The sequence below is a fragment of the Vicia villosa genome, linkage group LG1, assembly GCF_029867415.1.
Source record: "Vicia villosa cultivar HV-30 ecotype Madison, WI linkage group LG1, Vvil1.0, whole genome shotgun sequence".
Lineage (NCBI taxonomy): Eukaryota > Viridiplantae > Streptophyta > Magnoliopsida > Fabales > Fabaceae > Vicia > Vicia villosa.
The window spans coordinates 119,041,018-119,052,729 of NC_081180.1; positions in this window are offsets into that span (position 1 = coordinate 119,041,018).

Sequence of the window (11,712 nt, forward strand, 5' to 3'; positions counted from 1 at the left end):
CGAAACAAGAGCCATTTCATTTTGTGCCCTGCTTGATGTGCACCACATGCCCCACTATGTACGTTCGACAGAGCCAAGTATGCTTCTGCTTCTCCCAAGCATTTCAACAATACCCCTTCAGGAGTTTTCTTGAACAATTCGTTTCCCATCAGAAAATATGACAGGGCTCTATACTTGATTTTTCTGTCTGTATCTGTCGAAGGATTTTTCAGATAGTTAATAATTGGACTCCTCCAATCTGTGTCTGCCAATGAGTCTATATTTAGTACTTCGAATTGTTCTTTGTTGGCATAACCCAATTGTGAGTTCTCTAGATCACTTGGCGAAAGTTTAGTAAACATTGCTCTTCCTCTTACTTCAATCAATTCCTCCAACTTTTCTTTTGATACTTTATATCCCGAAGCTAATTGAGCCAAGTCGTTTGCTTCCTGGTTATTCACCCTTGGTACATGTTTTAATTCCACGTATTCGAATTTCTTGAGCAACCTATTTGCGATGATAAAATACATGACCAAATTCTCTTTGATGCACTTGTACTCCTTTGTCAATTGTTTGATGACCAATTCGGAGTCTCCTTTAATTTCGACTCTGGTCGCCCCCAATTCTAACAAAGCCTCAAGTCCAGCAATTAATGCTTCGTATTCAGCTTCATTGTTGGAGCATAATGGACCTTCGATTTTAAACTTGAGCTTTGTTGGAATTCCATCAGGAGAAATTATCAATATTCCAACCCCAGTACCCTCTCTATGCGTTGAACCATCGAAATATAACTTCCAAGGTTTTAAGTCCACATAATGCTGATGATTCTCAACCACTGCATGGTCGACAATGAAGTCTGACACAATCTGACCTTTCATTGCCTTGAGAGGCTGAAATATTAATGAATATTCAGTAAGGGCTAAAGCCCATTTGCCAATTCGACTATGTAGTATTGGCTTAGATAACATATGTTTAATAACATCACAATGAGATGAAACGTAAACATCAACTGGCTTTATATAATACTTAAGTTTGATACAGGAGAAATACAAACAAAGGCAGAGTTTTTCTATATCAGTATATCTAGTCTCTGCATCATTGAGTACTCTACTTAAGTAATAAATGGCTCTTTCGATGCAATTCTCATCCTCCTGGGCAAGCATGCTGCCTATTGTTTTATCTGATGCTGAAATGTATAGGCGCATGTGCTTCTTCCCATTTGGGGGAGATAGAATTGGTGGACAAGTCAAGTATTGCTTTATCTGATCGAAAGCTTCTTGATGTTCAGCACGCCATTCGAATTTTCCTTGCTTAAGCCGAAGTAGAGGTGAGAAAGCTTGCGTACGTCCACTCAAGTTAGAGATAAATCTCCTTAAGAAGTTTATCTTGCCCAATAATGATTGTAGTTCTTTCTTCGTGGATGGGGACTTGGTTTCCCTAATGGCTTTCGTCTTGTTCTAGTTGATTTCTATCCCTTTTTTGTGGACTACGAACCCCAAGAAATCACCTGCCTGCACAAAGAAAGCACATTTAAGGGGGTTCATCTTCAAGCCATATTTCCTCATTCTTTCGAATGATTGGCTCAGATGATCCAGATGACTCATACCCGAGGTAGATTTTACCACAATGTCATCTATATACACTTGCATGAATGTTTCTATAAAGTCATGAAATATAGAATTCATTGCTCTTTGATAAGTTTCCCCAGCGTTTTTTAAACCAAAAGGCATCACAACCCATTCGTACGTGCCTATTGCCCTTGGGCAACGAAATGCTGTCTTGGATACATCATCTTCCGCTATAAAAATTTGATTGTATCCCGAATATCCATCCAACATGCTCAAATACTCAAAATCTGCGGCTGAGTCTACTAACATTTCTGCTATAGGCATGGGATATTCGTCCTTAGGAGTAGCTGCATTAAGGTCACGAAAGTCTATGCATACTCTTAATGAGCCATTCTTTTTAATTACATGTACTATATTAGCAATCCACTCAACATACCTTGTAGTTTGGATAAATTTGCACCGTAAGAGTCTTTCGACCTCTGTTTTAATCTTCGAGTGAATTTCTGGCGCGAATCTTCTGGGAGTTTGCTTTATGGGCTTCTTCCCTTCTTTAATTGGTAATTTTTGAAGGATAGAAAAACACTTAGAAAGGGGGGGATTGAATAAGTGTGACTTTTAAACTTGGACAATAAAAATAAAATGCACAATTATTTTTATCCTGGTTCGCTGTTAACGAAGCTACTCCAGTCCACCCCCGCAGAGATGATTTACCTCAACTGAGGATTTAATCCACTAATCGCACGGATTACAATGGTTCTCCACTTAGTCCGCAACTAAGTCTTCCAGAGTCTTCTGATCACACACTGATCACTCCAGGAACAACTGCTTAGTTCACTCCTAAGACTTTTCTAGAGTCTACTGATCAACACGATCACTCTAGGCTTAGTTCACTCCTAAGACTTTCTGCTCAGCCAACTGCTAAGACTTCCTCTAGAGTATTCTGATCAACCTGATCACTCTAGTTACAAACTGCTCAGCCAACTGCCAAGACTTCCTAGAGTATACTGATCAACCGATCACTCTAGTTCCTTACAACTTAATGTAATCTATTCAAGAGTTTACAAATGCTTCTTAAAAGCGATAATCACAACTGTGATATTTCTCTTACAATTTAAGCTTAATCTCACTAAGATATTACAACAGCAATGTAGTGAGCTTGATGAAGATGAAGATTCTGAGTTTAGATTTGAACAGCGTTTCAGCAAGTTTGATATGAGTTGTTTTGGTGCAGAATCGTTATGCTTGCTTCTCATCAGAACTTCATATTTATAGGCGTTGAGAAGATGACCGTTGGGTGCATTTAATGCTTTGCGTGTTCCGTACAGCTTCGCATTTAATGTTATACGCTTTTGTCAACTACCTCGAGCCTTGTTCACGCTGTGTCTACTGACGTTGCCTTTAGTAGCTTTAACGTTCCTTTTGTCAGTCAGCGTAGTCTGCCACGTGTACTTCCTTCTGATCTGATGTTTGTGAATACGACGTTTGAATATCATCAGAGTCAAACAGCTTGGTGCAAAGCATCTTCTGATCTTCTGATCTTGAAGTGCTTCTGTTGCGTGATACCATCTTCTGATCTTCAGTGCTTCTGATCTCTTGTTCATCTGATGCTTCATAGACCCATGTTCTGATTCTGCTTCGACCATCTTCTGATGTCTTGCCAGACCATGTTCTGATGTTGCATGCTGAACCATTTGAGACACATCTTCTGAGCGCTGAATTATGCGTACTCTTTATATATTTCCTGAAAGGGAAATTGCATTGGATTAGAGTACCATATTATTTTAAGCAAAATTCATATTATTGTTATCATCAAAACTAAGATAATTGATAAGAACAAATCTTGTTCTAACAATTTTAATTCGACTAAATCCCTTCCTAGACCAGGCATCTCATCATAGTCCCAAGCAAAACAATCTCTGTTTTCTTTCAACATTTTGATGACCGTTGCTTTCAATTCTGGTTCTAGCTTCGCGCTGATATACGTTATCCTTTTTTGATCACTGTCTCCAAGATTGACTTCTTCAAGTGGATCTTGGGCCAACATCTTTATGTTCGACGCCATCGGGTCTTTTTCGAATCCCAAAGGTTCTTCTTCGTATATTGCATCTAACCTTTGACTTGGTTCTTCTCCTATGATCTCTTCAACTGGAACCGTATCTTCAGGGAGTTCGAAACTCGTACGTATTTCCAATTCTGATATTCCTTCTTTGGTTAGAACTGTATCTATCTTTGTACTTGATAGTTCGGCTTCGAGAACCGTTTTTCTTTTGTTCTCGGCCACATAGGCCGAAATCTTTTTGAAGAACGCAGACTCAGACATGATTAATGTCATCGTCCCAGCCCGTTGGCCGTACTGCTGGATAATTCTCCAATGGTGCTGTATCTGGTGGACCATCCATGATCTCCCTATCCCATTGGAATCCATTTGGGTGTAAAGTCAAATAGTACATTGCATTTTTGTTTGGGGTATACATCTCTTCAGCAGCATGACAAGGGCCTATATTTGCCAGATTCCTGTCGAAGTTGTTTTTGTTCACCTGGTTGACCTCAGCCATGTAGTAACTCTGATCACCTTCGATATTCTCCACTATACCATCTTCTCTCCAAATTGTCACCCTCTGATGCATTGTTGAGGGCACAGCCGCTACTCCATGAATCCATTCCCTACCAAGCAAAAGGTTGTAGTTTGCCTTTGCTGGTATAACCATGAACATGGTTGGCCTGGTAACTGAGCCTACTGTCAAATTGACTTGAACAACTCCCAGAGTTTGTCCTATTTTGCCTTCGTAGTTAGATAAAACCATGTTATGTGGCCTTATATCCGTATCGAACATACCAATTCTTTTTAGCATGTATTGAGGCATTAGGTTCACTGCTGCTCCTCCATCAACTAAGACTTTATTAATGCCCACGTTCTCAATCTTAGCCCTGATATAGAGTGGCTTCAAATGATTTCGCATACCCTCATCAGGCCTTTCGAAGAAAGCATTCTGTTCTTCTACTGCACCGTTATTCAGCACATAGTAACACACAGGTTTGTGTTTTGCCATTTCTTCGATATCAGCCTCTTCACAGTCTTCTACTTCAGTTTCCTGATTAAACTTGTAATTGCAAAGCATCTCAAGCATAGTTTGTTTTGATGAAGACAATATGGACATCAAGCTTTCATAAAGGATGTGCAAAAAGAATCTCAAGTCTTAAGCAAAGAACACACAATTTCAAAGTCTTGAAGAAATAATAAAGATTCAAGAATCAAGCAATAAATGGCAAAGGTATAAACAATACTCACTTTGACATATAATTGTTCACAAAATATACTCTCATGCATATCATAATCATGAACAAGTCTCATATATCAAAGAGTTCTTTCAAAACCTTTTTCAAAGATAAATTTCAAAGTAAAGGTTTTAGGAACCGGGTTGTCCCTACAGGGGAACCGGTTCCCAGCATTCTATATTTTCACCTCTCTGTGTTTTACTATGGGGAACCGGGTTGTCCCTAGGCAGGAACCGGTTCCTCAGTTCAAAATTTGAATATTTCTGCTGTAACGTTCAGCAGGAACCGGGTTGTCCTATACAGGAACCGGTTCCTACTGAACCAGTGTGTTTTTCCATTGCATTTTACACTCAAACGAAATTGTCTTTATACCTTTTAAACATTGCATTGCTTCATGGAAAAATAACCTTTTGAAGAGGTGTTTTACACACTATATATTACACATCTTTCATATTCAAAAATCACCTTCTTCATTAACAATTCATAAACCATATTCTTCATCTTTCAATATTCTCAAGTGTTCATAAATTCTCATTTTCAAGTGAAACTTTCCATACACATTTTCATTGAGAAATCTATTCAAAGTTTCATGCATACATTGTGAACATTTATATTCATTGTTAGAATTGTTTATTTGAAGAAGAAGATCAATCCAAGATTGATAGTGCTATACAAATTTCATCTAAATCTCTTGTATAAATTCAAAAGTATTATCTCCTTACTATCCAGGATTGTTGGAAGTAAGTGTTGTGTTTGAAGAGGATTGTTCTTCACTCACATTAGTATTGATTTGATCTTAAAGGTGTTAAGAACCTTTGATCACCCTATAGGTTAGATAGTTGATATAGGATTGTACAATATTTCTAACTATAGTGAAATCTCTTTCGTGTTTGAAAGGGGACTGGAGTACTCTCGGATTGTGAGGGGAACCAGTATATATCGTTGCGTCCTTTACTTTTCCGCACTTTATAGCTTTTATCACCATTACCAAAGAAAAGAAAAGAACCTTACAAAAACCTTCAAACACTTAACCAAAAAGTATTAGAAATATTCTCATAAAACCGATTAAATTTTTGAAAACCTAATTCACCCCCCTCTTAGGTGCACTCTTATACTTACATTTGGCATCAGAGCAAGTTATAGGTAACTTGTTCCTAAAGATCCAGAATGGCTTCCGCAAATCAAAGACCGGTTTTCAAAGATGGTGGTTCTAACAACAAGCCTCCATTGTTTTGTGGTGAATATTTTGACTTTTGGAAAATCCAAATGAAGGCTCATCTAGAAGCACAAGGAGAAGAAGTTTGGGAGGCTGTCCTACAAGGTCCTCATGTTCCTACAACGGTCGTTAATGGTGTTGGATCGGAGAAACCTAAAGCGTCGTGGGATGATAATGATAGAAAAAGGGTTCTTGCTGACAAAAAGGCGATCAGTCTCCTTCATGGTGCTCTTAGTATGGATGAATTCTTCCGAATATCAACATGTACAACATCAAAGGAAATTTGGGATACTCTTGTAGAAACTCATGAAGGTACCGCTGAAGTTAAAAGATCAAGGTTGAATACTTTAAGCCAAGAGTACGAACTGTTTAGAATGAAGCCCGGAGAAACTATTCTCGATTTGCAAAAACGATTCGTACATTTGACAAATCACTTGAAGGCACTTGGTAAGACTCTTACTACCGAAGAACTTAATCTTAAAGTGCTCAGATCCTTAACTAGAGAATGGCAACCGAAAGTAACAGCGATATCCGAGAAAAAGAATCTATCTAGAATGACTTCCGCAACATTGTTCGGTAAACTTCAAGAATATGAGACGGAACTTGGAAGATTAGAAAAGCATGAAAACTTAGAAAAGAAATCCAAAGGCATTGCATTAAAGGTAGATTCAAAGGAAAGCAAAATGAAAGATACATCGGATGAAGATGAAAACTTCATGCTTCTTGTAAAAAGGTTAGGCAAATTTTTTGGTAATAAAAATAATATTGATAATGCTAACTTTGTCAAAAGGAAGAAATTCTCAAAGCATAAGGATAAAGAAGCATCCACTTCATCACAAGAAGTAACATGCTATGAATGTGGGAAACAAGGACACATAAAGCCGGAATGTCCAAAACTTTCTAAGAAGAATGGATTCAAAGGCAAGAATGAATTCAAAAAGAAAAGGGCCTACATAGCATGGGAAGATAATGAAGTAAGTTCTTCATCGGACTCCGATAGTGACGAAAGTGCAAATCTAGCATTGATGGCATCACACCACTCCGATGATGAAGAAGGCGAGGTTAGTTACGATGATTCTCTTTTTAATAATGGTGCACAAGGTGCAATAAATGAATTGTTAAATGAGTGTAAAATTCTCTATAAAACTATCTCATCTCAAAAGAAGATAATATCATCTTTAGAAGAGAAGGTTAAGATAATTGAAGAAGAACATAAAAATGACAAAGAAAAAATGATTAGTGTTCAAGAAGATAATGTTGCATGCAAGAATTGTGAATCACTTTCCTTCCAAATTGTCCAATTAAAACGTGTTTTAGAAAGATATGAAAAAGGGCAAATTGGATTGGAAAATGTTCTTAGCACACAAAGATACTCCAATGATAAGAGCGGACTTGGTTTCTCTAAATTTGATAAACCAACATCCAACAAGACTATCTTTGTCAAAGCTAGTAACCAACCAATTCAAGAGAAAGTGATCAAGCCTAAAGTAATGCAACATTATCCTAAAAGGAAGAACTTTATTAAGAAGAAATCTTATCCTCCTAGATATAGAAGTAACTTTGAACCTACTTGTTTTTATTGTGGTATTATTGGTCACACACCCAATGCTTGTTATGTAAGGAACTTTAGTGTTCCTAGTGGACATTATGTATGGGTGAAGAAAGGAACTAACTATGATGGACCCAAAGCCATTTGGGTACCTAACAAAACTTAATTTGTTTTGTAGGTTTGCTTGAAAACCACTTCAAACCTATGGTATCTAGATAGTGGTTGTTCAAAGCATATGACGGGTGACCTAAACCAATTTTCAGATCTAAAGTTAAAGGCCAAGGGTTTTGTCACTTATGGAGACAACAATAAGGGAAGAATTCTTGGCAAAGGCAAAGTTGGTGCACCACCTTTTACATCAATTGAAGATGTTCTTTATGTTGAAGGACTAAAGCATAATCTTCTAAGCATTAGCCAACTTTGTGACAAAGGCTTCAAGATCAAATTCACTAAGGAAGAATGCTTGATCATCGATGAAGTCACCAATGAGGTAAAACTCAAAGGTACAAGAATTAATAACATTTTTATGATTTCTTTAAATGATTTATCTTTGAAAGTAAAATGTCATTTGGTAAACAATAATGAATCATGGTTATGGCATAAAAGAGCAGCCCATATTCATATGGATCATTTAAATAAATTAACCAAACATGATCTTGTTATCGGCTTACCTAAGATAAAGTTTGTCAAAGATAAATTATGTGATGCATGTCAAAAGGGAAAGCAAACCAAATCATCTTTCAAACCAAAGAATGTGGTGACTACAACAAGACCACTTCAATTGTTGCATATGGATCTATTTGGTCCATCAAGGACAAGAAGCTTCGGAGGTAATGTATACGCTTTAGTTATTGTTGATGATTATTCTAGATATTCTTGGACTTTGTTTCTTGTGCAGAAAAGTGATGCTTTTAAAGCCTTTAAGAAGTATGCAAAACAAATCCAAAATGAAAAATCATTAAAGATTGTATCCATAAGAAGTGATCATGGTGGAGAGTTTCAAAATGCATCGTTTGAAGAATTTTGTGAAGAACATGGTATCTCTCATAATTTTTCAGCACCAAGAACTCCACAACAAAATGGAGTAGTTGAAAGGAAAAATAGGTTTCTAGTGGAACTTGCAAGAACAATGCTTAGTGATGCAAATCTTCCTAAATATTTTTGGGCGGATGCGGTTAGTACGGCATGTTATGTTGGAAATCGAGTAATCATTAGACCTATCTTAAAGAAAACTCCATATGAACTCTTCAAAGGAAGAAAGCCAAACATTGCTCACTTTCACATTTTTGGATGCAAGTGCTTTGTTCTTAACAATGACAAAGACAATCTTGGTAAGTTTGATGAGAAATCCGATGAAGGTATATTTCTTGGTTATTCTCTTTCTAGTAAAGCATATAGAATTTATAATAAAAGAACTTTAACTATTGAAGAATCCATGCATGTATCTTTTGATGAGACTAACACTTCCAAAGAGGAAGAAGTTGTTTGTGATGATGATGATCCTTTAGATTTACCCCCGGAAGAACCTTCAAATGATACAATTGTGAAGGCACCGGAAGAACTTTCAAATGATATAATTGAGAAGGCACCGGAAGTACAACAAGAAAGTGTTCAACAAGAAAGTGTACAACAAGAATCAAACACCAATGATCTACCAAAAGAATGGAGAACTCATAGAGATCATCCTATTGATAAAGTTATTGGTGATATTAGTCAAGGAGTTGCAACAAGATTAAATCTCAAAGATGCTTGCTTACACATGGCTTTTGTTTCTCAAATTGAACCTTCAAAAGTTGATGAAGCCTTAGGAGACGATCAATGGATAAATGCAATGCAAGAAGAATTAAATCAATTCGAAAGAAATCAAGTTTGGGAACTTGTTCCTAGACCAAGTAATAAACATATCATAGGTACTCGATGGGTGTTTAAGAACAAACTTGATGAGAATGGTATAATTGTTCGAAACAAAGCAAGATTGGTGGCCCAAGGTTACAATCAAGAAGAAGGAATCGACTTTGAAGAAACATTTGCTCCGGTTGCAAGGTTAGAAGCTATCCGTCTTTTACTTGCTTATGCATGTTCATTAAATTTTCAGCTTTATCAAATGGACGTCAAGAGCGCATTCTTAAATGGCTACATCAATGAAGAAGTCTATGTCAAACAACCCCCGGGATTTGAAGACTTCAAAAATCCTTCACATGTCTTTAAGTTGAGAAAGGCTCTTTATGGATTAAAGCAAGCACCTAGAGCATGGTATGATAGACTTAGCAATTTTTTGTGTGAAAAGGGTTTCGAAAAGGGTAAGGTTGATAAAACTTTGTTCATTAAGAAAATCAAGAGTAACACTTTATTGGTTCAAGTCTATGTTGATGATATCATTTTTGGATCGACTAACAAAGAAATGTGTGAGGAATTCTCATTGATGATGCAAGGAGAATTCGAGATGTCTATGATGGGAAAGATGAATTACTTTCTTGGACTACAAATTAAGCAACTCAAAGATGGAATCTTTATCAATCAATCCAAATATTGTAAAGAACTATTAAAGAAGTTTGATATGGACAATTGTAAAGCAATGAATACTCCAATGGGCTCCGGTACATATGTTGATCAAGATGAATCCGGTACTCCAATTGATATTACCAAGTATCGAGGTATGATTGGTTCTTTATTGTATTTGACGGCAAGCCGTCCTGACATAATGTTTAGTGTTTGTCTTTGTGCTCGCTTCCAAGCAAATCCAAAGGAATCACATCTTATGGCAGTTAAAAGGATCATGAAGTATCTCAAAGGAACAACCAACGTTGGCTTATGGTATCCTAAAGGTAGTGTTTGCAATTTAATTGGTTATTCTGACGCGGATTATGCAGGATGTAAAACTGATCGTAAAAGCACAAGTGGTACTTGTCATATTCTTGGAAATGCATTAGTATCATGGGCTTGTAAAAATCAAGCATGTGTTGCTCTTAGTACGGCCGAAGCGGAATACATAGCAGCGGGTAGTTGTTGTGCACAAATTCTTTGGCTTAAGCAACAACTTCGTGACTACGGACTTGATCTCGGATGCATTCCTCTTCGATGCGACAATACAAGTGCTATAAATATTACAAAGAATCCGGTCATGCATTCAAGAACCAAACACATAGACATTCGACATCATTTTCTTCGCGATCATGTGCTTAAAGGAGATGTTGAAGTCACTTTTGTAGATACTCATAATCAACTTGCGGATATCTTCACCAAGCCTCTCCCAAAAGAATCTTTTTACAAAATTCGACGAGAGCTTGGAATTTTAGACGAAGGTGATGTTTAAAATCTGTTCATACATCAAAGGTACATGTTTCTAACATTTTATGTGATAAAAAAAGCTTTATAAATGTTCATTTATTATGACTTGGTAATTTTATATGGTATATGTGCTTTATATTTCATAAAATTAAAGTTTTTGGAAATTTTTTAGTCCAGGAACCGGTTCCCATGTGGGACGAACCGGTTCCCCATAGTAATTTCCAGAGGCATTGTTTTTGTGTTCTGCAGGAACCGGTTCCCATGTAGGGACGAACTGGTTCCCACGTACATTTTTCCAGATTTCACTTATCCTTTTTGGCTGTACGTGAAAGGTTTGTGTGGTTAATTTTTTCTTTTCCTTATTTTATTTTATTTTATTTTCTTATTTTTATTTAATACACATTATATCACTTTACACCACACATTTACACTCATTCATTCACATTTACTTTCATTCAACATTCATCTTCATCTTCTTCAACCTTCCACCTCCATTCTCAACCCTATTCAAAGCTCCACTATCTCACCATAACTATCAAAATTAAAACACCCACTACCTCTAAACACTATATAATCCTCCACTCTTTCACATATCTCACTCAAATCCTCCTCCACTCACCAAATCCGAAAATCCCAACCTAAACCCTAACTTTCAACAATGGCACCCAAAGTCTCAAGAAGTGCAAAGGGAAAGAATAAGATTGGAGAGTCAAGTGAAGGTCCTCAAGAGCATCAACCAACTGTGAAGAGTCGGAGACTCACTTTCAACATTCGTAGTCGGAAACTCCTTCAGGCAAAATACGGTAAACTCCCGGATTTCCCTAATCACAGTTTCA